Below are 27,719 nucleotides of genomic sequence, written 5' to 3'. Positions count from 1 at the left end.
ATAGTCCAGAGCTCAAAGCAACAGAACTGATTGACAAGTTTGATATGGTTTGGGAAGGAAAGACAGAAAACAAGAAAAACTGAAGTTTTTAGGTTGAGCAAATAAGTTACTGATGATGCCATATTCTTAATTGGGGAGACAAGACAGATTTGTGGATTATAGTCACTTATATCTTTTTAGTAGTGGCAATAGCTAGAGCCCTGATTAAATGAAATGACTATTTAACTAGGATTTTCTTACTTTTGAACTTAAAATATATGCAGCCATATTTATGTATTCTTCTGTGACTTCACAGTTTGACCAAACTTGTGTATACCCATTATTGTCCATATTATTTTATGTAATTATAGTTCATTTTCACTGCCTTATAGATTTCAGACTTGAAGGAATACACAATTCTTTTGATGATGGGTATCTGATTTATAACTGGTTTTCTGCTGTTACCAAAAGAGTCACAAGAACATTCTCTTTTACTTCCTTGCAACATCTTTGTAAAGTACTTTCTTACCAAGAAGTTAAGGTATAGAATATTTGCGTTTACACTTTGTAGATTCTGCCAAATTGATTTTCATATTGATGCAGTTAACTTTATGCTAGAAAGAACATATGACTCCCATATGTTCCTCATGCTTTCCAAGTGTTGATACTGTAAGATGTTAAAATTTTATAATGCTAAAAGAAAAACCCTGTCATTTGGTCCTGATTGTCAGTGTAACCCAAGTATGGTAAGTAGCAGAAGACTAAGGGCACATAGCCTTATTCCTCACTGCTTTGGTTCCTACTTCATGCTTTCCACCTAGGATTCTTTGCAATGAAGAAATCACTGGCTCTTGTTGGGACCAATGCAGGGATAAAGACCAATCTTTGTTTACTGGAAGGGATTATCTTCCTATTGGGACAGCAAGGAAGGCAATATTGTCCCACCAAAGTTATAGGGTGTCTTGAAGGCAAATAAGAAAAGAAAACCAATGCAGTGTGAGAAGGAAAAAGACGGTGGGAGCAAACTGTTGTCTTTTTTTGAAATCTTTTTTTTTTTTTTTGAATTTTATTTAAGGAGAAAAAAAAGGAGAGAAAAGGTACAAGTTACACAGATTTACAGAAAAAAATAAACAGTAGGAAATCACTAGTTAATGGATTATATATTGTCATCTTAGAAATAATTGTTCAAGTTACAAAATTAAAGCTTGTAAAGTGGACATTCCAACAGTGAGACTGCAAACAGTTCTGTTCAATGATACAACAAAACTCAGTGTTATCATTATCTATCTTATACACTTAAATATACATGCAGTTACATCATTTAGAGCACTTTCTTTTCCTCTCTTTTGTACAATGACAATTACTCATTTTGGGTTTTGTTGCTCCCACAGTTCTTATTAGTTTTTTGGAAGGGAGTCGAACCAAATGTGACATAACAGAACAGAGACAATCAAATCAAAAGAGTGGACATAATAGATAATGTAAAAGCATAATACAAGGTGATCAACAATGGTTACCAGAATGCCTCCCGCTATCTCTAATAGAGTTGCATGTATCATTGGTTATAATAAAATTGAACAAAATAGTAAAGAACAAAACCAAAACATTGGAGACATTATAGGTCTTCAAAAGTAGATAATAGTCAACCAGAATGGGCGTGATAATGAATCTCACTATCTTCACAGCTGTTGCCTAAACTTTCAAACCTGGTACTATCAAGCACAACAGAATAGGGGGACATCAGTCAAAAACAAGATGGAGAGAGTAATACAGGGCTTTAAATCAAGATAATGGAAAGTCAAAGTGCGTTACTATAATATATCCTGCTATTTTTTATTTATTTTTCCCTTAATTAAAAGGATAAAAATAAAAGAGTAAACAATAAAGTGGAGATTGAGATAAAAGAGGGCATAACAGCAAAACAGCGCAGATCAAAACATAACCATTTAAACAAAATAGTGTTTCACCACAAGATTATCCCGACATAAAAGTAGTTACCATATTGTCTATTTCCTTGAAATCTTTGAGTATAACTTCGTATACTGTAGCATCAAATATATCAAAACAATGTAAAACCATTTAAGAGAATGACAGCATTACAGGGTATTTAGAATCAACTAACAGAAAATGAACAATGGTTTCTGTATAATCTCCTTGTCTTTAAAAGTTTTTGCTTATACTATCATACATAATAAAATCCAATAAGATAGAACCTGTTTAGACCAATGGAGACAGAAGAACAAAAGCTTGATGAGACTTCAAAACAAGGTGATACTAAATCATTATTACCTATTAAGACGTCATTTTCTCCAAAATAGCTGTTCCTATCATCCAATCTTCTCTGCCTCATTTCTGTTGAGCTCTTTTTCTGTTATTAGTTGTCAGTTTGTCTTCTTCATTTCACTTTCTGCTCCATTCATTGTGGTCTCTCTGCCACTGTTTCTGGAATCTTGGTACTTTTCATTTTTAGAATATCCTGCAGTAATCTCTGTAGAGTTGAATTGGTGGTTGCAAATTCCCCTACTTCCTCTTTATCCTGGAAGCACCTTGTTTTTCCATCAATTTCTAGGGACAGTTGTGCAGGCTATATCAATCTTGGCTGGAGGTTATTATCTTTCAAAGCTTGAATTATTTCCCCCCACGCTCTTCGTGATTTGATGGTTTGTGCAGAGAAATCTGCTGTAATTCTGATGGGTGTTCCCTTGTAAGTGATCTGTTTCTTGTCTCTGACGGCTTTTAATATTCTGTTCTTGTATTGGATTTCTGGAATTTTAATTATTATATGCCTGGGTGTTGCTCTGTTTGGGTTGTAGGTGGCTGGGGTCCTGTATGCTTCATACAACTGAGTATCTTTACCTTTTGCTAAATTAGGAAAATTCTCCTGGATTATTTCTGTGAGTAGCTTTTGTAGCTCATTTGTCTGTGTCCATACTTCTTCTTTTATGCTCTTAATTCTTAAGTTATAGATCCTCTTATCATCTTCTAGTCTTTGTATTATTGCTGTTTGTTTCTTTGTTATTTTTAAGAAGTTTTTCATTTCATTCTCGCATATTACAAATCTGCCCTCCAGTTCTGATAATCTATCCTTAGTTTCTTTCAAGCTGTTATGCCAGTTTTCGATAGACTTTTTAGTTTCCTGGTAGTCTCTTTGAACCTGCTTCACGTATTCTATGCTTTCTCTATTTTCTCCATCAAACAATTCTCCCCTCTTTTTCTGTTCTTCCATTCCACCATCTGTTTTTTCTTGGGTGGTGCTTAGCATTTCTCTAACTATTCTGCTTATTTCTAGCTTCAGGTCATTAATAACTTCATTCCTGAATTCATCTATGAGGCTCTGGAGATAGCGCTTTATGTCTATTGGAGCCGTGTCTGCTATTGCCTGTTTCTCAGGATTGGGGGCCGAAGGGCCTTTCTTGTTGCTCCCTCTTCCCATATTCTTTGTTCCCTATATATGCAAGCATATATAGGAGGCCCAGCTTCCTTCCCTGTCAGCCACAGTCTGATTGAATTGCGCTGGCTAGGTGTTCCCTCCCACCGCAGCACACCAGGAAGTTGTAGACCAGGCAGCCAGGTGGCCCCGGTCACCCTCAGGCGCTGGGATCTGGATTGTGCTAGCCTACTGGGTCTTAGCCAGCAGCATCATGTAGGCTAGGCACTTCTCACCAATCCTGCTTGATAGGGTGATACGTGGCTGAAGTCACTGCATCGTCCTGTTCCTGCAAGTCTGCCCAGTCCCAGAATGTCCTCTGTTGGAGTCTCCTAAACTGTGGAAGAGTGTCAGTTTCTCTCACTCACCTCACCGCAAGTCAATGCACAGCTCCCCGCCCATCCTTCTTTCAACTCCGTTCGCCGATTCCCGTTCTCAGAGCTTCCGCGCGTCTCTCTCCCTGCTGAGCTGATGTAGATGTAGCCGCCGCGCAGTAGGAAACCCAAATCGCGGCTTCCAATGCTGCGGGCTCCAGCTTCCACACTGAGGCTTTTCTGTTCCTGTTATAGCACCAGGATTGCATTCCCAGTTGGTTTCTCTCAGCGCAGTTCGTTCTTGGGTCAGCAGGGCATATCTCCACTTGCTTATGATTCCTTACTCCACACCATTTCTGAATTCTAAGCTGGGTCTTTCAGAGAGCCTCCGTAGCTGCTGCTATCTGTCCGCCATGTTCTCCCGGAAGTTGCAAACTGTTGTCTTTAAAAATTGATAAGTGGAGGAGAGAAGGAAAACAATTCTTTGCTTTTCCATGAGCAAAGAAATAAAGCTGGTAACAATTTTCTGTGAGGTATTTGTGGGAATGTAACCATAGTGTTCTGTGTTCAAATAAATTTTGAAAAGGTCTGCCCAAATGTGGACCAGTCCTTATATCATAGTTTTCTCATTTGCTACTGTGCATTATGATTTACAGAAGAAAACAAAAACAACAGCACCTTATTACAAAATACAAGCAAATGATACATTGTTCATACTCTTAAGAGTGGTGAGTAGAACAGTGAAGGGAAGTGATATAGAAATCTGTTTCAAACACCTGCTAATTCACCAATCCCTGAATGGAGAATTAAGATTTCCAGAACTGTTGTACAGTGCTACCCAGATGACTGATTGTCATAAAACATACAAGCAAACAATAAAATATGAGCTGAAAAATATAACAATTTCTCAAGTGCAGTAGAGAAATTCTACAGAAAGTTTGAACAGGCAGAATACAGGCTCCATGAATTTTAAGGTTAAGAAAATTTGGTTTATCTCATAAGCCTCTGGAGCAGAAAGACAAACAACAAAACAAAACAAAGCCCAAAAAACAAAAACAAAAACAAAATCTCTGAAGAAAAATTAAGGGACACAAACATTAAACCAAGAAACTTGCATACGGAGGTGCCAGGAGGAGAAAAAAGAAAAAAAAAACAGAAAAAAAAGTAATGAAACACTTGGTACATCCAGAAACTCTTTATAGAATAAACTCAGAGACCCTTAACAAAAGCACTTTATAGTGAAATTGCCAAAACCCAAACTGTAGTGAAAGCAGTAAGAGATACGTCATGTACAAAGGATCTTTAATAATAAGACAGTTTCTTATCAGAAACCACACAGGCCAGGAGGCAGTGGGATGACATAATTAAAGTCGTGAAAGAAACTTGCTACCACAATTGTACAGCCAGCCAAGTTATCTTTCAATAATAAAGATGAAATTAATATATTTCCTAACAAAAGCTGATTATTGTTTGTTACCATTAGACCAGCTATACCAAAAAAAAACTAAGAACAAAATTTGGTAAATATAGATAGTTTACCAAAGATCAGTTATACTTTGGTACACTTGCAAAAAGAAAAATAAATTCCAAAGACTCACATTTTCTGATTTCAGATTTTAGTAAGTTACAGCAAAACAGCATGGGTACTCATATAAGGACAGAGATGTGGACCAATAGAATAGAATAGAGAGTCCAAAAATAAAATCTTATTTATGGTGAATAGACAAGGGTGCCAAGATTGTTCAGTAGTTTATTCGTCAGTGCTAGTAAGAATTTGCAGGGGTGGGGCATGTTCTGAATCAGATTTACTGCAGGACACAGAAAAGACTGGCTGCTCCAGAGTCAAATGTAGAGAGTGAAGGCCTGGAGCCTAGGGCAACTACATCAGGAGGCCAAAAGATCCATGAGGAAAGACCTCAGGGATCTGTGCCTGGAGGTCAAAGGAACTGTACTAGAACGTTAAGATTCTACACCCACAGGCCTAAAGATCAGTCCTGGAAGCTGAAGAATCTGCACCTAAAGCCAAAATCACCTGACGTCCTTCCCTTCTATTCTCCTTTTATCCCATTCGGACAAGAGTCCTCCTTAAAGTAGGTGTTTCATGCCCAGAACCATCCTCACACAATTATGCTGGGTATCCCCCACTCAAGATGACAGATGGGAAGGACAGGCTTTTCAACAAATGATAATGGGAAAGTTGGATATCCCTGTACAAAATAATGATGTCTTATACCATATGCAAAAGTTAACTGAAAATAGATAAAAAATATGAATTTAAGAACCAAGACTAAAACTCATTAAATGAAAATACAGGGGGAAAGCTTCATGACATTGAATTTGGCAGTGATTTCTAGGATATAATACCAAAAACACAGGCAACAAAAGAAAAAATAGATAAGCTACACGCTCAAAATTAAAAACTTTTCTGTATCAAGGATTTTTCTCAAGCGTAAAAGTAACCTAGAAAATTTGAGAAAATATTTGCAACTCATACATCTTTTAATGAGTGCCAAAATATATTATATAAGGAATGTCTATAATTCAATCTCAGAAAAACAACCTAATTAAAAAATGGGAAAAGGATTATAATGGACATATCTGGAAAAAGATACACAGATAGGCAAGATGGTCAACATAATTAGTCATTAAGGAAATGCAAATTAAAACCGCAAAGAAATGCAAATTCATGCCCATTAGGGTGGCTTTGATCAAAGAGTATGGAAAATAACAAGTGTTGGAAAATATGAAGACACTTGGGAATCTGGTAAAAACTTGGGAATTGCTGGTAAAAATTTTAAAAAGTGCAATCACTGTGGAAAACAGATTGACTCTTGCTCAGAAGGTGAATTATCATATGATCCAACATGTTCACTCCTAGGTGTATAGCCAAAAGCACTGAAAGGGAAGAGTCAAGCAGATACGTATATACTAATGTTAACAGCATTATGGTACTTAACAGTAGCCATCAGATAAATGGATAAATGAAAATGTTGTATATGTATACAATAAATTGTTATTGTCTTAAAAAGATAAGAGATTCCAATATGTGTCAGAACATGGATGCATCTTGAGGACATCCTGTTAAGTGAAATAGAAGGCATAAAAGACAAATATTATTTGATTTTACTTATCTAATTTACTCTAAAATGGTAAATTCATAAAGAACAGGGCCAAGGGGAATGAAGAATTACTGTTAAATAAGTACAGAGTTTCTGTTTGGGATGATGAAAAGTTCTGAACGTAGTGGTTATATTAATCTGTTTTCCTGTGATGGAACAAACACCTGAGAATAGGTAATTTGTAAAGAAGAGATAATTGCTCACTTTTATGACTGTTCACCAATAGCCCTTTCGGATTTTACTCTTTTGTCTTCTCAATTTCCCATATCAGGAAACCTAAACATAAAGACTCAAAGATCCACAGATAGATCCTGTCTAACAAAGCCACAGCTTATCTACGAACCTCTGTGTATAAGTGTCCCATGGAGCTGACATCTGCCCCAGCTTCTGTTTCTGAGGAAAGGCGGGGATGATGGGCACAGTTTGATTATGAGATTGAAGATGCCTTAGGAGAGAACTGGCATTTAACTTAACCAAAGCATAGAAGCTATATTGTGACACTGACAAAGGGGCAAGGCACAAAAAGAGGAGTGATGACCTCATTCTTAAAGAGTATTACTTAGGGTTGCAGGGCTTGCGGGCCAATTGAGTAATGTCAATCCTTTAGGTTTAAGGGATCTGAATGAAGATAATACTTAGTTTGCACAAGACCCAGAACCACATTTATTTCTTTGACCCTCGTGATGTCCATTTTTATCCTGGTAGGTAATATTTGTGCCTGTTCAAAAGTAACTGAGGAGGGCTGGGGATTTAGCTCAGCGGCATAAGCGCCTGCCTTGCAAACAGGCAGTGGTGAGTTCGATCCCCGGTACCGATTAAAAAGAAAAAGACCAAAAAAAAGGAAAAAAAAAAAAGCGTCTGAGGAGAAATAATAATAAAAGGCTAATCCACTATGACTGTTTCTGCGTAGTTTTCTCTGTGATACTATAGAAACATAATTATAAACCCACGAGAGTTTGACTTCACACTGTGATTAACTAGGAAAATGGACAAACTCCAGTGAAAATCCCATGGGGAATTACAGTATAGTTGTGTGGAGTATCAAAAGATCAAAGTATCAGAATTATAACACTGCTTACTGAGATTGCACATGTAGGGTAAAGCAAATGAAATTTTAGGGATGAGTTTGCTATTGACCTTTTCTTAGAATGTGATTCATTAAGATGACATGATGTACTAGCTCTGTATCGATCAAGGTTTATTTACTTTGGAGAAGCTTTATGTCACTGATCTCAATATTCTGATGCAGAAACACAAATCAAAAAAGTAAGGCAGTTTGGATCCAGCCACCAAGCCTAGTAAAGAAATTTACAGTTGAAACAATAAACTTGTGGTTAAATATTAAACATTATGGAGTGAATGGAACGCTTCACATTTAATGCAGCCTTCCAGTTGGTCCGTTTGTATTCTTTATCTCAAAGGTAAAGATTGGAAAAGCAAACAAAAAAATTTCACTGTTTAAAAATGTTTTGCTTTTTGTTCTAGGGTGAGGTGTTAAAGTGCACAGCTCTGTGTCCTGGCCACAGTGCCACTCTCTAGTGCTGCTGTCTAGATTGCCCTACCATGAGGTACACTATGAGTAGCCATTTTTAATAATATAGATGAACAAAAATATAACACTGTAACTAAAATATACACCATATTTATAATGATATAATATAATTAATAATGGGATGTATTTCTGCTCTAAAAGTATTGGAAACAGATTCTTCCTCTGCCTTCTGAGTTCACATCCTAGAGGTATAGCATGTTATACCTACACCTGGAATGAATAAAGGTTTTCTTAATTTTTTATATTTATTTTAAAATAAATTAATTTCTTAATTTATTTTTCAGCAGAAAGAAAATAATCTATTACATAAAAGCAAAGGGATAGAACAGAAGTAGTCTTTGGCTGGTTTATTCTCAAAGTGACAGTGTCTTATTTTGACTACTAAATGGCCATGGTAAGTGTCCCCACTTTGTGGGCACTATTCTTTCTTCACACAGTGGCTTTTGGTTACCCTTGGCAGTACAAACGCACAGTCTTCCTGCTCCCTTTCCTTTGAACCTCCCCTACTATCTTCTTCCCAATGCCTGGTAGTCTTGATGGCTCTCTCTAGGGTGTACTGTGGTACTTTCCACGTGCATCCATTGCAGTGCAGTCAGTTCTTTCTTCCTCCTACCCTGTGAGCTTCCTGCGTACAGGCAAATATGAATTGTGGCTGTTGTGGAGACCAGTTTAGCCATATAGTCTCCCATGTCTTCCCACAAGATCTAAAATTTAGACATCGGCTCATTTCTGAGGAACCTGACGGATGGTGAGAATTTGTGTGCTAATATTTACAGCCATGAAAGCCTATGGGTTAGTGCATTTTCATACCCTAGCTAAGATATAAATAGTTGGAAATATTTCATTCTCATCCACACCTTATAAGACAGTGTTTGCAGTGGAACAAAAGAGACAGCAGTTTTCATTTAACAGTATTATTCTCCTACTGAATTAGTACCAAGTATACAAGGAAAATACTTAAGAGCAGACATAATCCCTGGACTTTAATCCCGTGTCCTGGCCCCCCCACCCCGCCCCTACCTTTTTTTGGTACTGGGAACTGAACTCACGACCACATGCTTGCCAGGTAAGCACTTAGGCCATTGAGCTAAATCCCTGGCTTTGAACTTCCAGTTTTCATGTGGAACCCATTCTTTGTCATATTACATATATATACTGTACAGAGTACTGTTTGGCATTTCTTAATGGTTGAAGAAAACTGACTAAAGAGAAAAGCATCAAACTTACCTGATTAATGATTGCTAAGTTGAAGTCCTATTTTATATGTATTTGACCACAAATCCTAAGGACTAATAAAGTAAAAATTTTCATAAAATAGGCTGCTTTTAGTGCTTTGTACAAAATACATGTATTATAATAATTTAAAAGTAATGTTTTCAAAGTACATGTTCAGTATGAGCTTAATAGCTTTCTTTTATAAAAATGTCTTCCTTCTAGAGATACGATTTTTTAAGAGTAACCTGTGATGCTTGAATGATTATCTCAGCCTCAATCATAGCATCACTATTCTTGGTGGTTCTGAGCATAAAGTCTTTGTAATATAATTAAAGGGCAATTCTTTGCCTCTAAGACAATGGTGGTAAATTTCTGGCTGGCCCACATGCTGCAGCGAGAATGCAGAGCCCTCTCTGTTGGCACCCAAGCCAAGTCACCCCAGCCAATGTTTGACAAATTATCAGCATGCATACAAAAGCGAAGATCTCGTTAATTTTGCAAACACATGCCAAATACAAACTTTCACTTTTCAATAAAAAGCTGGGAGCACTACACAGACATTGAGCAGGCCACTCGTGCTATGAAGATCAATCTGGACTTTGGAGCATATATTTGACCACCCATGGGAAACTGTTACAACAGCTATAATGCAGACTTCCCAAACGCTATGAACCTAAGTGTGGTTGGAGGTGATGTGCTGGGCAGACATATAAATCCCTCTGGAAAGCTGCACGGTCACCAGTGGGGACTGATTTCCATTGTGAAGTCTATCATTGGTCCAGCAAGAACCAATATATATGTGCAGGACCGTTGCATAGTTGATCCTGAAGAGAAAAGAATGAAACAAATCTACTAATATTTCATTTACAAGTATGTTTTCAGTGATGAGAGACTTACATACAAACCACATCTTTAGGACCCAGAAAAACTGTTTTGATTCAGGAAGCCATAATCATGGTGAAAGGAGTTAGCGTCAGCCTCAGTCCTTTGAAGGACTGATGGCAACCATAATATCTTTAAATGCTAATAAAGGCTGAAAAGCAATAAAGTGGATAATATTTAAATTAAATGCTGAGATCGAAGAATTGGCAGCTTCACCAAAAGGAAGCATAAAGACACCAGTGGTGGTAGCAGCATTTGTGCAGAAATGATAAAGAAAGCTGGTGGACAGCACCAAATCTCTCCAAGCTGACAATATATTGTTGTTTTTTTTTTAAGACTGTATTTTAGGTAGATTTTTTTTTTATTAACTGGAGTAAAGTTACATGATTTTCATCAAAACAAAGATATAGGTGCTCTAAATTAGGGCTCATCTGATGTATGACTTGAAATAAATAATTGCTAGGATTCCATTTTTTTCAGTGAAAATGCAATCTTTTTAAAAAGTACTTGGAAAAATTGGTATTGGTAGTGTGTCTTCTTAAGGTAGAATGTTAAAGCTTTTCAGACAGTGAGTGTTTCCCTGGCTGTGGACCAATCCCAAAACAAAGCAAAACCACTTTTTAAACACACACAGTTGTGTTTCTTACTGTCTTACGCTGTTTGTGAGGAACTCACCGCTAAAAGAAGAAACCGTATAGTTGAAAAGACATAGAAACTATCATGTTTTGATTTGGTACTTAAATAATACTTTTCGAGTAAAATTATCACTAAAGTAATACATAATTCCAACAATACTATTTTATTGTTTTAAAGGGTGCTGCATTGGTTTGCCAAGACTTGTGACTTAGTAAAGGTATTACCTTCCTTTGACTTGTGCTTAGCATGCTATGCCACAGGCTGGTAATGCTAACTAAAAAAGTAAAGTCATTACCTGAAATTTGTAGCACTCTTAAAGAAAACACTTCACAGTTAAACAGAAGAGCAGCGGTTCATATCTTTTAGCACTTAACATTTGCTTAACTTACAAATTGCTATGTGTCAATATCATGGTTTTGTAATTGCTAAGGTGTGATATTTCAGGCGTGATATTTGAATATAATTACGTTTGGAGTAATTGTGACCACAAAACATCTTTTTTACATGAGGAGCTATACACCATTTGAAATTACTCAAATGATGTCTTGATCTGAAGCATAAATCCCAGATATTTAATGTTTTTAATAGTATGGTACCACGGTGGGGCGGTGGGGGTGCGGCGGAAGAAAATTGAGTACTTGGTGATGGGGGTGGGATAGAAATGGAGTCTTCTGCACTAAACAGGTTGCATTATAGATTTTATCAAAGTCCTTATTTTGGATAATAGGATGAGTACAAGTGAAAAACAATCTAATAAATGTATTTTGTTTAGTATTTTTTTGTGTGTTTTTTAAAATTTTATTTAAGGAGAAAAAGAAAAAAAGCAGAGAAATGGTACAAGTTATACAGATTTACAGAAAAAAATAAACAGTAAGAAATCACTAGTTGATGGATTACATATTGTCATCTTAGAAATAATTGTTCAAGTTACAAAATTAAAGCTTGTAAAGTGGACATTCCAACAGTGAGACTGCAAACAGTTCTGTTCAATGATCCAACAAAACTCAGTAAAATCATTATCTATCTTACACACTTAAATTTACATGCAGTTATATGATTTAGAGCACTTTCTTTTCCTCTCTTTTGTACAATGACAATTACTCATTTTGGATTTTGTTGCTCCCACAGTTCTTATTACTTTTTTGGAAGAGAGTAGAACCAAATGTGACATAACAGAACAGAGACAATCAAATCAAAAGGATGGACATAATAGATAATGTAAAAGCATAATACAAGGTGATCAACAATGGTTATCAGAATGCCTCCCGCTATCTCTAATAGAATTGCCTATATCATTAGTTATAATAAAATTGAACAAAACAGTAAAGAACAAACCCGGCAAAACCAAATCATTGGAGACATTATAGGTCTTCAAAAGTAGATAATAGTCAACCAGAATGGGCGTGATAATGAATCTCACTATCTTCACAGTTGTTGCCTAAACTTTCGAACCTGGTACTATCAAGCACAACAGAATAGGGGGACATCAGTCAAAACAAGATGGTGAGAGCAATACAGGGCTTTAAATCAAGATAATGGAGAGTCAAAGTGGGTTACTATAATATATCCTGCTATTTTTTATTTATTTTTCCCTTAATTAAAAGGATAAAAATAAAGAACTAAATAATAAAATGGAGATTGAGATAAAAGAGGGCATAACAGCAAAACAGCGCAGATCAAAACATAACCATTTAAGCAAAATAGTGTTTCACCACAAGATAATCCCGAAATAAAAGTAGTTACCATATTGTCTATTTCCTTGAAATCTTTGAGTATAACTTTGTATACTGTAGCATCAAATATATCAAAACAATGTAAAACCATTTAAGAGAATGACAGTATTACAGGGTATTTAGAATCAACTAACAGAAAATGAACAATGGTTTCTGTATAATCTCCTTGTCTATAAAAGGTTTTGCTTATACTATCATACATAATAAAATCCAATAAGATACAACGTGTTTAGACCAATGGAGACAGAAGAACAAAAGCTTGATGAGACTTCAAAACAAGATGATACTAAATCATTATTATCTATTAAGACGTCATTTTCTCCAAAATAGCTGTTCCTATCATCCAATCTTCTCTGCCTCATTTCTGTTGAGCTCTTTTTCTGTCATTAGTTGTCAGTTTGTCTTCTTCATTTTGTTTTCTGCTCCATTCATTGTGGCCTCTCTGCCACTATTTCTGGATTCTTTGTATTTTTCTTTTTTAGAATATCCTGCAGTATTCTCTGTAGAGTTGAATTGGTGGTTGCATATTCCCCTACTTCCTCTTTATCCTGGAAGCACCTTGTTTTTCCATCAATTTCTAGGGATAGTTGTGCAGGATATATCAATCTTGGCTGGAGGTTATTATCTTTCAAAGCTTGAATTATTTCCCCCCATGCGCTTCATGATTTGATGGTTTGTGCCGAGAAATCTGCTGTAATTCTGATGGGTGTTCCCTTGTAAGTGATCTGTTTCTTGTCTCTGACGGCTTTTAATATTCTGTTCTTGTATTGGATTTCTGGAATTTTAATTATTATATGCCTGGGTGTTGCTCTGTTTGGGTTGTAGGTGGCTGGGGTCCTGTATGCTTCATACAACTGAGTATCTTTACCTTTTGCTAAATTAGGAAAATTCTCCTGGATTATTTCTGTGAGTAGCTTTTGTAGCTCATTTGTCTGTGTCCATACTTCTTCTTTTATGCTCTTAATTCTTAAGTTATAGATCCTCTTATCATCTTCTAGTCTTTGTATTATTGCTGTTTGTTTCTTTGTTATTTTTAAGAAGTTTTTCATTTCATTCTCGCATATTACAAATCTGCCCTCCAGTTCTGATAATCTATCCTTAGTTTCTTTCAAGCTGTTATGCCAGTTTTCGATAGACTTTTTAGTTTCCTGGTAGTCTCTTTGAACCTGCTTCACGTATTCTATGCTTTCTCTATTTTCTCCATCAAACAATTCTCCCCTCTTTTTCTGTTCTTCCATTCCACCATCTGTTTTTTCTTAGGTGGTGCTTAGCATTTCTCTAACTATTCTGCTTATTTCTAGCTTCAGGTCATTAATAACTTCATTCCTGAATTCATCTATGAGGCTCTGGAGATAGTGCTTTATGTCTATTGGAGCCATATCTGCTATTGCCTGTTTCTCAGGATTGGGGGCTGAGGTGCCTTTCTTGTTGCTCCCTCTTCCCATATTTTTTGTTCCTTATATATGCAAGCGTATAAGGGAGGCCCAGCTTCCTTCCCTATTGGCCACAGTCTGATTGAATTGGGCTGGCTAGGTGTTCCCGCCCATGGCAGTGCACCAGGGAGTTATGCACCAGGCAGCCTATGCGGGGCCGCCCCTCCAGGTCACCTTCAGGCACTGGGACCTGGGCTGTGCTAGCCTACTGGGTCTCAGCCAACAGCGTCCCATAAGCTAGGCCCTGCTCACCTGTCCTGCTTGAGAAGGGGATATGTGACTGAATTCACTACAGCGCCCTGTTCCTGCAAGTCTGCCCGGTCCCAGAATGTCCTCTGTTGGAGCCTCCTAGATCGTGGAAGACTCCCAGTTTCTCTGCCTCACCCCAGGTTGATGCACGGCCCCCTGCCCATCCTGCTCTCAACTCCGTTCACGGATTCCGTTCTCAGAACTTTCGCGTGTCTGTCTCCCTGCCGAGCTGATTCAGACTCAACCGCGGCTACAGGAAACTCAAATCGAGGTTTCCAGTGGCACAGGCTCCAGCTTCCACGCTAAGGCTTTATGTGTTCCTGTTATAGCAGCAGGATTGCATTCCCAGTTGGTTTCTCTCAGCCCAGTTCGTTCTTGGGTCAGCAGGGCATATCTCCTCTTGCTTAGGATTCCTCACTCCGCACCATTCCTGGATTCTAAGCTGGGTCTTTCAGAGAGCCTCCGTAGCTGCTGCTATCTGTCCGCCATGTTCTCCCGGAAGTGCCCTGTTTAGTATTTTGTACTGGGCACTTAACCACTAAATGATATCTTTGATATTTGAAAATGTTGCATACAATTTTTGTTAAAAGCTTTTGCCTTTATTTTACAATACTTAATACGATCACTTTTAGTTGGTTTTCCTATAAAGAGACCAGTTAATACATTCACATAAACTACAGAAACAGTACCAAACTTTTAAAATTAATGTGTTTCTACTTAAAATGTTGTGTGGCTTAAGAATTCTTGGGACATTGGGGCTGGGGATTTAGCTCAGTGGCATAAGCACCTGCCTTGCAAGCATGCGGTCGTGAGTTCAATCCCTGGTACCGATAAAAAGGAAAAAGACAAAAAAAAAAAAAAAAAGAATTCTTGGGACATTTGTAAATTATGCTAAATTCCTTAGGTTTCTGGTGTGTGTGTGTGTGTGACCAGAAATGAGTTTTACAATTGAAATACTATTTCAGCTGAAAAAAATGTTGCTAAATACATGTTAACACTTGACAGTGACTTGTATAATTTCTGTAAATTATACTTGTTCTATAAATTATACTTGTAAAAGATAGAATGCCTAATGATAAATTATTTTTAAGCCAACCTGTATTATATCCTTCATTTGGTGTTTTTACTTTGACTTAATAAAATATCTACAAATTTTCAATTTCCAATGTAATTAATTATATCTATCTAAATATCTCATGATTCATGGCTTCTGCTTCTATTTTTTTTAAAAGGCTAATAATCCATCTTTAATTCCCCCTACTTTATTTTAATTAATTAGTTAATTAGTTTTCGTACCAGGATTTGAACCCACGCCCGCATACTTACCAGGCAAGCGCTTCAGCCACTGAGCTAAATCTCCAGTCCCTGATTCATGGCTTTTATTAAAGTAAACAATTCACAACAAGTTCATTGACATGCTGGAAAAAAGTGTCAAATTACAGCTTATCCTATTTAATAGTAGGATGAACTTACAAGACTTAAAATGACCTTTGTTAATAAAGGCTAACAATTAAGAAAAGCTGTTTGTATCATTGAAAGCGCTTATTATGCTTTTCTTTTTAGTCAAAACATGACAATGTGTGAAGTGTATTTTTTAAAATAAAACCTCAGTATTCAAGTTTAATTTCAGTGTTTGAATTTTGAGGCTCAGTCATGGTAGATCATTTGTGAAATCTCAGCATGTGGGAAGCTGAAGCAGGAGGATTGCAGTGATTTCAAGCCCAGTCTGAACTACAAAGTGAGACCCTGTTTTTTTTTTTTTAAAAAATACACACACACACACACGAATTTTAGATTGTAGTTTGGGCCCTTCGTCTCTAAAGGGTCACCGTCACTGCTGTAGGAGATCTGTGAAGAAGTCAGGTTGCTGTTTTATGTATTTTCTCTTTCAGATAAGTCAATAATGTAAGTACGGAGTTCTCATCTCTATTCCCTTTCCAAAGTTGGCTTCAGAGTTTTTCCCCTAGCAACAAATATTATAAATGCCTGTTTGATTTTATTGTGGTATCTAGAGTTCTAAGGATTTTAGAAAAAATTGGATTAATTTAAGAAATGAAAATGTGTTCCAACAGAGAGTTAATTTATTACCTTCTCTCTTTTAAAGGATATCAGTGGGATTTGTCATTTCTGTTTTGGAGATGGGAATACAGCAGAGTTTATACAATAAAAATGAAGTTAATTTGCTGAAAACAACTAAGTAAATCCATAGCGTAGTTGACATTCAAAATCTGTGGCTTTCAGATCTCCTTAAGTTGTGTCTATTGTCCTTTTTACCAGTAATTCCATGGACACTAAATTACGGAAAAACAATTCCAGAACATTAACTTTTAATTGCTTTATATCTCTTGGAAAGCAACTCTGTGTTCTGAGAATTTTCACAGGTTATCCTCAGCTACTAAGATGACCAAGGAGAGCATGTTAGAAAAGTAAGATTTTCATTTCTGTTACTTAAAAGCAGTAATATTGTAAAATCCTGCTCAAAAAACAAGTGTAGCTGCATTATTACCCACTTTAGTCCCTTCCCTCATTTCAGAGGGCCAGTCAGGCCAGTCAGTGGCTTCCACACAGGCAGCCAAACTCTGCCTATGGTTCTCCCTGCATGTGCCAGGTAGTCAGGAAGACAAGGTCATCATCTGCTCTTTGTTTCACACTATTTTATGAAATTTTTCTTACCTTTCATTTCAGAATAAGTTCAAATATTGAGGAATGAATGTATGTTTCTCAGAACACTTTTTTTTTTTGGTCTTTTTCCTTTTTACCTGTACCGAGGATCGAACTCACGACTGCCGGCTTGCAAGGCAGGCACTTATGCCACTGAGCTAAATCCCCAGCCCCCAGAACACTTTTTTTATAGTTGAAATAATCTAGCTAGGTATAGTGGTACACACCTTTAGTATCAATGCTCTGGGAAGCTAAGGCAGGAGGATTGCAAGTTCAAGCCAATCTGGGCAATTGAGCAACTTAGTGAGACCTGGTCTCAAAATTTAAAAAAGACCTGGAGAAGCAGCTCAATGCAAAGACTCTAAATTCAATCTTAGTACCAAATCTCTCTATATATATATGTCTATATATATATTTAAATAATTTTAAACGGTTGCAATGATTTTGTTTTGTTGTGGCATAGTTTTACAAACCCACGAGTTCATCCATGCTATGCAAGTGCCTTGACACAGAGCCGTATTCCTAAGCCTTATGCAGTGATCCTTAATAAGTGATAAATGGTTATGATTTCTTTATGTGAGTTTGTACAGTATTAAAAGTGAAAAAGGTGGTTTTTTGGGTTATTGATTTCATTTTAATAAAAAGATATCTTAGCATCCTGGATATCAGACAGGACCAGTTTAAGAGTAATTTTGGGGTTTTTTCTTTTGTGTGTGTGTGGGGGGGGTACTGAGAATCAAACTCATGATCTTTTGCTTGCCAGGCAGGCACTTATGCTGCTGAGCTAAAACTGCAGGCGCAAAGGTAGCTGTTTTAACATGAAAGTTTTAGCTTAAAAAATTGAATGCATGTACATTTTTAATAGAGGCTCTTACAAGAATCTCTTTCAAGCTACTGCTTTCACTAATACTTACAGATTTATTAACACGTAGTAGACTGGTTAGAGCTATGATTTGAGGTGTTAAAAGTTATAGTGTTGCTTTATCCTGTGTTGTTTTCCCAAGCTGCAGGGAATTGCTGCTGGCATGGAATAAAAGTATTCTTAACACCATCACAAAAAATGGAGAAAAAACAAGGGGCAGATTTAGGATCTTCTTCACATATTGATTAAGGGCAAATTGACCAGCTGTGCTTTAAAAGTCAGTGGGGCTAAGGTTCCTAAAAGTGAGGAGCCAAAAATTCAGAAGGATGTGTCCAAATAGGGCATATACTAATCAGCACAGAAATGTACCAGAAAAGTCCTCACAGCAGAACCATCATGCCAGAAAGGACATTTGGTGTTAACTATGGTTACTATGATTCAGGTCCTCAAAATTCTACCTCAGAAAGTAGCATTTTGAGTGTTTGCAAGAACTCATCCTTCTGTTTAAAAGGAAATCTCAGTACAATATTCATAAAGTGTAATTCCAGTGTGATGAACTAGCTATAAAATGAATAACTGAATGCTTTCTCTAAGATTAACAACTCTAAATCAGTTGAGTTTAGGAAAATGTTCATCATAGATGACAGCTTTGGTTGACGGTTGATCTGAAGCCATGTTTAATTAGCAGAGGCAGTTGCTCATCAGGCTTTCCTAACTTATGGCAATGAAGTAGTACATGATTTGCTTTTGAATAATTTTCTTTGTTTGGTTAGGGAGATGTTATAGCCTGTGTATGAAAGTCCCCCCAAAGTCTCCTGCAGTCGTAGGTGGGGATTTTCAGAGATGGCTAGATCTAGGATGTTTGGTGGAATCAAGAGTGTCCCACCCACAGTGTGAGTGCTACCCACCAAGGGCATGTAAGCTGGATGGAATATAAGGGACAGAAAGAAAGCTCCTGCTGTTGCTGCTGCTTTTGGTGCTGCATGTCTTCTGCCTCCTGCCCGCTCTGTGATGCTCCTGTGCTATGCCACCCTTTCTTGGAACCAGCCAGTTAGGGACTAAAACCTCTATAAATCATGAGCTGCAGTAAATCCCTCCTTTTTTAACTTTGGGTGTTGAATATTTCACTTCGGCAACAAGAAAAGTAACTGAAACAGGAGGCTTTTACTTCCAAAAGCAGTATAAATTCAGCATGGTAACATTATAAAAGAAAGAGACATAGGGCACAATTTTGTTTTACATTGCTTGAAAGTATCTGATCTGTTCCCAGTAGTATCTTATCTGTTAAAGTACAGTTTCCTCCTGGCTGTGACTCTATAATCTATGCACTTCTGACACAGTGTCATAAACAAGCTTTGATAAGAAACAGTACACACCTACTTTTGCTCTCACAAGTAAAATTAGAAAATACTGGTAAGAGCTGGAATGAGTCTTCTCCCCATGTGATAGAAGTCCAGCAGTGAACAGTGACTGGCAAATGGTCTGAAGACAGCCTACCCTTCCCACACATGAGGATTCCAGGGCAATTTGTCAGGAAAGCACGCATTATAGAATTTTAATAAATACAGAGTTTTAACAACTAATGGAACAGTTGTTTAGGGGGGAGGGTGTAAGGCTTACCAGTTCATAAAATAGAATACCTTATGCTCAAGTACTGATCACCATTTAGTGAAACTTAACAGTTTAGCTCCATAGTGCTATGAGGACTGTAAAAGTTTCTTTAGTGTTTATAATTGAATTCCTTTTATTTTTTCAAATAAGCTTAGTTAGATCTTTTGACCTTACTCTAAAAATAGAACTATAATATTTCAATTTCTAAGGTATAGTTTCACTATGCTTTAAACTTTAAAATAAATCACAGTAAAAAGGCATTTTGACCACTATCCTGAAAAGGTGAAATCATCTTATTTGAAACTCAAAGTGGATAAAAGGTAAGGGTAACATATAATGTCTTCTGGAATTTCTTGCCCTATTTTACCAGTATTTGCTTGTTTTGAATCTACCAGATGAATCAAAATATATTCATTCTGTATCCACGAAAGTGTGCCTAGTGGCCAATAATGTGCTAGGTACTGAAGATTCAGGGGTTTATATCAAGAAAAGATAGATTTAGTGTCCAAATCTAAAGGTAAAATTAGTGTCCAGAGTAGAAAATCAGAGAACAAGGTAAGCAGTTACTTTATTTAAGATGTTATAGTATATAGAGTTGTTTAAAAGTTGTACCTCAGATATGTTTCTCTTAGTATTTGGTTAGATGACACAGGTCTCAATAATCTAGGGGTAGGGGAAATATCCTAAATCCCTAGATGTAATAGCATGTACCATTACTAAGATGTGAGCCCTGTACTTGAAACTTTCCAGCCCTTCCACATGAGGAAATTCCAAGCATTCTACAGAAACAGATAGTGTTAGTGGGTAGCTGGTGGATGACATCAAATGTCAAAATGGTAAACAGCTTCACCCACATAAATTGAAAACGTACCATCTGGGATTCAGTGTCCTCATGCTCACAGTGATCTGTAGCAGCAGTCTGAGCATGCTCCCTGTGGCTGGGTGTGGGTTTTAGAGTTTATATGGAGAATAGCTTACTTTTAAGCTAAATGGAGGTTCCAGGAGGCTCTGTCCATTCTTGAAGCTCGTTGAGGTGATTCTTTTTTGTTCATTTATAGTGGTGATTCCGTTCACTGGAAATAGATTGGTTTGTCAGCCAAAAATTTTGGCAAGAATGGTTCATGCTCTTTTTCAACATTAAAGCCCTAACCTAAGTAACCTGTCTTTAGCCCACAGCATGACTTCCTCTCACTTCCTTTTCTTTCTTTTATTTTTTAAAATTTTATTTTAAAGAGAGTGAAGCCAAACAAAATAAAACAGAATAAAGTCAATCAAAACAAAACAGGGAAAGTAATACAAGACTTCAAAACAGGATAATAGGAAATCAACAGTGGCTACCATAATGCTTGTTATCTTTAAAATTGCTGCCCATACCATTGGACATAATAAAATCCAACAAAACAGGACAGACTAAGACCAATCAAAACAGCACTGAATAAAACAAAACAATAAAATGGAAGAAAACAAAACAGAACAATATTGGATTTCAAAAATAAGACAGAAGGAAAACCTTCATAGTTGCTATATTGCATATTATTATGCTTTTAATAGATGTTCAGACTACTGGCCTTAGGCCTGCAAAATCAATCAAACAATACAAGCACAGTAAGTGTTTTTGTACCTCAGTTACTATCAACTTAGCCTATCCTCTGAATCGGCTAGTTGCTTATGGGATGGGGAGGTGTCGTGTTCTTATCTCCCAGCCTGTGTGCCAGTTGGCTCATGAAGAAGGGTAAATTTGCTTATTTTTCCTCTAGGCCCCGCATGGCTTGTGCCAGCTCACAGGAAGGGTGAATTGGCTTCTTGTTACTCCTCCCCTTATTTCCTTTTCTGTTAGCCAGACAAAAACATGTAATGAACTCATTACCCCTAATTTTATTCATTACAAAGCTATAAAACAAAGTAAGCAGGTTTCTTACCAGTGTTATTTCCTTTACAGAAGGGTTAGATTTGAAAATCTGTCAAATGGGTTATTCCCAAAACAAAACCAGATAAGCTATGGTACATTTTTGTTCTAATGAATTCATTTCCTGCCTTTGATTACAAAGTCAGTGATTAGCATGTGTTAATGGTTAGATCTAAAATATCCCCTGAAAGTTTCAAATGTTCAGTAGTAGAGCTTTGAGAAGTTAATTGGATTATGAGAGTGCTATATTCACCAGAAGATTAATCCATAAGTTAATAGCTGAATTTGCTGTTAGAAGGTGACACCAAGTTGGGGGAGGTAGTTCACTGAAGGTGTGATCAGGAAGGATGTATCCTTTTCCCCAGTCCTCCTCTCTCTCCTCCTCACTCCATTTCTGCCAGTAAGCCACTTGATCAAAGACTGAATCTTCTGAAACCATGAGTCAAAATAAACCTCTCCTCCTTTAAGTTCTAGTTTTCATGTATTTTATTGCAGCAATGGGAAGGCTGACCAATATAGCAGAGAAGAACAAAGTATAAGAGACAAACAAGTGTTTTAGTCTTATAAACTTCCTCCAAATGACCCTTTTTTTCCCACCTTTCTTTTCTATTTCCCCTATTATACTTTATACCTCTTTAAAGCAGTATAGTGACCTATGCCTCGTTACCTATTCACTCTGGACCTTTTTTTCCCCCCATGCCATTTTGAGACCAGATTCTGTTGCCACAGCTCTGATGTCAATTTAGGAAGCATATTTTTGATCATGTTGCTCCTTTGCTTTGAAAGCTTACATTGTTCCTTGTAGCATGCAGCATTCAAGTCTGTTGCTTAGTGTACACTTAAAGTTTTCCCTTATACAACTTGTTCAAGAACATTTTCTGTTGCTCTGCTATTCATATTGTGGTCCAGTTAATGATCCAACTAAATATCTCTGGTATGTCCACCCGTACTCTGCCTGGAATGTCTTGACCTTTCATTTAAGACTTCTCAAATTCCACTTCCTCATGAAGTCCTTTCTGATTCTTTCCAGCTGGATGGGCCATCTCCAGTGTTTCAGTACTTGTACTTACGGGTTTTTGTTGTTCTGTGGGTTTTTTTTTTAATTAGTTCTTCTACAACATTTTTCATAATCCTGATTAATGCAAGAGCCATATATACATTGCTCCTTTTTCCTGTTTCGTGGATCTCTATTCCTTAAGAGCAAAAATCATGCATATGGCACAATGCCATATAGAAAATAGATCTTATAAAAAAAAAAAGAAACTAGATCTTATAATAAAATTTGCCATAATTTGGAATGATGTGGTAGAAAGCCTTACTTATTCCACATAGGCTTACCTTTAAATGTGCAACCAATTTTTAAAAAACGGATTAACTCCACAAATACCACTTTTTTAATATATGATTTAAGCAGATTTTTAAATGTTTCCTAAAAAACATTTGAGAAGTAAAAGTAATTCTGTGAGACTCCAAAAATAGAATGTTTCAAGTCTTGTGCTTTTTCCTATTAAGTCAGGCATGGTAGCATATGCTTGTAATCCCAGCACTTGAGAGGCTGAGGCAGGAGAATCATTACAAGTTCAAGATCATCTTAAATTACATCATAGACCCTTTGAGAAAAGACAAGAAGATCAAATTTTAGCTAATTCTTATTTTTTGAAAGCCTATTTATTTTTCAGTAGCACTATGAAAGAAAAGTTGAAAACTCTGATAGCTTATCTCTACTGAGCTTAGACATAGAGGCCTGGAGCAGAGGACTGTGAGGAATAGCGTGCCCTGCAGCCCCAGATGGGAGCCACAGGGAACCACTCCTAGTACTCAGAGTGTGAGGAAATCCAGGAGTTTTTTTTTCTCTCATAGTATCACAGGACTTGAAGATGGTCCATCCAAGGCCCATGCCAGATGATCAGCTACCCTCTGCTGATACAAGCAAGCAAGTCCTCTCAGAACAGGCAATAGCCATCCTCTGACATGAACAAGCAGCCGTGCTGGATGTACAGTGCCCTTTCCCCCCAGTAAGCCTGTATCAGATGACTTCTCTACCCACAGACATATGGCAAGACCACTCACCAACTCCAGGCATGCTCTTCCTTTTACTTGTTGGCACAGGGCAACAGAGGCAGGGACTAACAAACCAAACTGATCCTGGACAAGGACGATGCCTGCGGAGAGAAGGGAACAACCAGATCTTGTGACCATAAACATTTTAAGCCCAACAACCCAGTTGAATCCCTGCTCTGTGGCGTACATACGGCAGAGACCAGAGAACTGATTGCAAGTCCCATCCACCAACAGGAGCGAGAACATGCCTGGGCTTGGGTGGTAACTACAGTTGGTGGTAAACAGACACAGGGGCCTCTGGGGCAGGAAGGGCACCTCAAAACCCATAAGCTGTGAAGCTAGGTGGAGAAAGTTGTACCTGACTGGGTCCCAGTACTACAGATCTTAGAACAAAATCATTCGTTTAAAAACACAGGAAGTTTTTCTTTGACTCAATGTTGTTTTTTTTTCTACTTTTACTATTTTTTAAAAATCTCCCATTAGATTTTTTGAGGGTTAAGAGGCTTTTCTTCTTTAAGTTTTTTTCTCTTTTCATTTCCTCTTTCAGCTTTTCCCCTCTTTCTTCTAACCTTCTATTCCTGTATTTTTCTCTCTGCTTATCTTCTTTTTGTTCTTTCCTGTGACTGTTCCCCATATTCATTTCCTTTTACTCCTCTCGTTACCTAACAGAATGTATACCAGGTAGGATAGGCTGCTGAGCAGAAGGGAAAGATAGGAAATCAGCAATGGGAAAATAAGACCAATGAAAGAGTAAGTCAGTACTAACTCCTAGTGTGAGTGGTTTCCAATCAAAAGACAGACTGGCAGAATAGATCAAGAAAAGAAATATCCAACAGTGTGCTGTATACAAGAAACACATTTATACTCGTATTCAATGTATTACTCAAAACATTAGCAAGAGCAATTAGGCAAGAAAAAGAAGTCAAATTATCGTTATTTCCAGATGACATAATGCTTTACATAGATCACAAAAAAACCACCAAAAGACTGTTAAAATTACCAAATTCATTAATGTAGCAGGATACAAAAATCAATAGCATTCTTTTACACTAATAATGAAGTTACCGAGAAAAAAATTAGGAACAAAATACCATTCACAATAGCATCAAGAAAGATTACTTAAAAATTAACCTATTAAGGAAGTGAAAGGCTTTTTTTTGGGGGGGGGGGCGGGTACTGGGGATTTGATTTACAGCCTCATGCTTGCCAGGCAGGTGCTGAAGCTGCTGAGCTAAATCTCCAGCCCAAGAAAGTGAAAGGCTTCAACAGTGAAAACTACAGTATGCTGCAACAGGAAATAGAAGAGGACATCAGGAGATGGAAAGATATCCCCAGTTCCTGGATAGGCAGAACCAATCTAATCAAAATGGCCATACTTTCAAAACTCATGTATTTAATGCAGTCCCAATCAAAATTCCAATAGCATCCACTACAGATGAAGGAAAAAATTCTTAAAATTCATATGGATCCTAAAGAGACTCAGAATAGCAAGTACAATCCTATAACAAGCACACCAGGAGGAATTACAGTCCTAGATTTGAAGTTATATTTCAAAGCTGCTGTGATAAAAGCAGCATGTTACTGGAATAAAAACAGACACATGGATCAGTGAGACAGACCAGAGAATGCAGAAACAAACCCAAGTACATTCAGCTATTTGATCTTTAACTAAGGGGCCAGTAACATACACTAGAAGAAAGACAGCCTCTTTAATAAATGGTGTTAGGAAAACTGGCTATATGCATGTAGAAGATTGACTCTAGACCCATGTGTTTCACAGTGTACTAAACTAACATCAAAATGGATCAAAGAACTAAATGATAAAACAGAAACACTTAACCTGCTGAAAGATAAAAATAGGTAAAACTCTTGATATAAGCAAGAACTTTCTGAACAGAACTCCTGTTGCACAGGAACTAGTACCAAGAATCAACAAATGAGATCATATAAAATTAAAAAGCTTATACACAGCAAAAGAAACAACCAATGGAGGGGGAAAAAACCCTACAGAATAGGAAACAATTTTGTCAGCTATTCTGCAAAGGACTAATATCTAGAATATGTAAAGAATAAAAAACTCCTCAAGATAAAAGACCCAATCAAAAAACGAATGGGACAACTAAATGAATAGACACTTCACATGAACTGCAAATGGCCAATAAATACATGAAGAAATGCTCAACATTAAAGCAACACTGAGATTCCATCTTATACCAGAAAGAGTGGCTGTCATAACAAATCAAATAATAACAAGTGCTGCAAGGATGTAAGGAAAAAGGAACACTTCCAGGGCCGGAGATGTAACTCAGTGGTCCAGCCCCTACCTTGCAAGCACGAGGTCATGAGTTTGATTCCAGGTCCCAAAAGACAAAAGAAAAGAGAAAAAGGAACACATCTACATTGTTGGTGGGAATGTAAGCTAGTGTAACCACTATGGGGATCTGTGTGGAGACTCTTCAAAAAACTAGAACAAGAAATACCATTTAGTCTAGCTATTCCCCTTCTAGATATCATCCCAAAAGATTAATAAACATCATATTACAGTAATACATGGATACCTATGTTGAGAGCAACACAACTCATAATAGCTAAAAGCTGGAAGCAGCCTATGTATCCATCAACCAATGGATGGATAAAGAAAATACGATATTTATACACAATGGAGTACTACTATGCTTTAACGAAAAGTAAACTTTAAGTATTTTTAGGCAAATGGATGCAGCTTGATATGATAATGAAATAAATCAGACACACAAACTTAAATATCACATGGTTTCTCTTGTCTGGGAAACTCAAAGTATGAATAAGGGGCAAACAACAACAACAACAAAAAGCAGTTGGAAGTAGAGACTTTTCTCAGTTGAGATGCTAAGCAAGAGAAGGAGGGGAGGAAAGGGGATGAAAAAAGGAATTAAGAAGTGCTATGCGAGTGTGCCATCTCCACCCAAGGAATGCAATACTCTGTTAGTACTGCAAGCCGCCTAGCAGAATGGGGGGGGGGGCGGCGGAGAAGAGAAGAGGGGTCCACCTAGTGACAACTCTTTTAGAATACTTTTCTTCTAAGCTTTGATAAAGTTTTAAGATTCACCTTTTGTTTCCTAGGAGCTAAATGTTTTTTATGTAAAATTAAAAATAAAAAGTTTCAAGGTAACACAAAGTTTCATTAGTTATTAAATAGAGCTTTTAAAATATGCCCTTTAAAAAGAGTAAATTTTAGAAACATTCTTTAAAACCTCTTTCTGTTTTTTTCTAACCAATCCTTTTTTAATTCTTAAATTTTTGACAGTACAGAACTAAAGTGAAATTAACATTCTGTTCTTACATTTCTTGTTGATAAACAGAAATAAAATCCATAAGTCAAAAAAACTAAAAACAAGAAAAAGCTTATAAAATTAAATATGAATCCCAGCATTAGCAGCTGAACAGAGAATGTGGTTTTTAAAATTCTTAGTGGAAGGTATAAAAACTGAACATTTAGGAATTATTTAAAACCTGGAATCACTGACCAGAAATTATACATTTGGGTCGTGAGAAAACAGTAGAAGAGGGTTAGGAGTGAACCTACACTCTTTTAGCTGCACCCTATGCCTTTCTCAGAAAAATGCCTGGCGCTGGTTAGCTATTGGGCCAGACTAATGCAGGCAGCTGAGCCAGGAATAGTAACCTGCCTGCCAGAAGCGCCTTCAGCTGGGTTGGCAGTTTTGATCTGAATACTTGACATCTAGCAGGTCTCACTGATGGTGGCACCATGGTGCCCAGTCAGGGATTCTCTCCAAGCAGTTGCCCTCCAAGATACTGATCTGCTCACCACTCTTGCGGATTTTGTTAACTGACACCCTTTTCTTCCCAATAATGCTTCCTACTTCCTTTCTGTGCATAGAAAATTGCTATATATGTGATTTAAGTATGTCTTGCAGTCAACTTTTAGCTGATTCTTCCCTATTAACATCTTTAGCTCAGAGATTTTTTTCCACATCCTATTAAAGTCAACTGTCATACCCATCTTTGGCTGAAGATTTCATTCCTTCTTTGCACTTCTGTACTAATGAGGGCCCAGCTGGGACCTACATTTCCTGATC

At 37.1% G+C, this 27,719-nt stretch overlaps 1 protein-coding gene and 1 pseudogene across 8 annotated transcripts in view; both read left to right on the top strand.

The window, feature by feature from the left end:
- The window catches only part of Spidr (scaffold protein involved in DNA repair), a 398,515-nt gene that overhangs the window by 163,476 nt on the left and 207,320 nt on the right, over positions 1 to 27,719 (top strand). The window lies entirely within an intron of this gene.
- Positions 9,965 to 24,785, top strand: LOC106026797 (PRELI domain containing protein 3B-like; annotated as a pseudogene).

Source organism: Cavia porcellus, unplaced genomic scaffold (assembly GCF_034190915.1).
Source record: "Cavia porcellus strain 051 isolate PalLab524CR breed Dunkin Hartley unplaced genomic scaffold, mCavPor4.1 scaffold_11, whole genome shotgun sequence".
NCBI lineage: Eukaryota > Metazoa > Chordata > Mammalia > Rodentia > Caviidae > Cavia > Cavia porcellus.
This window is presented reverse-complemented; position numbering and strand designations above follow the sequence as displayed.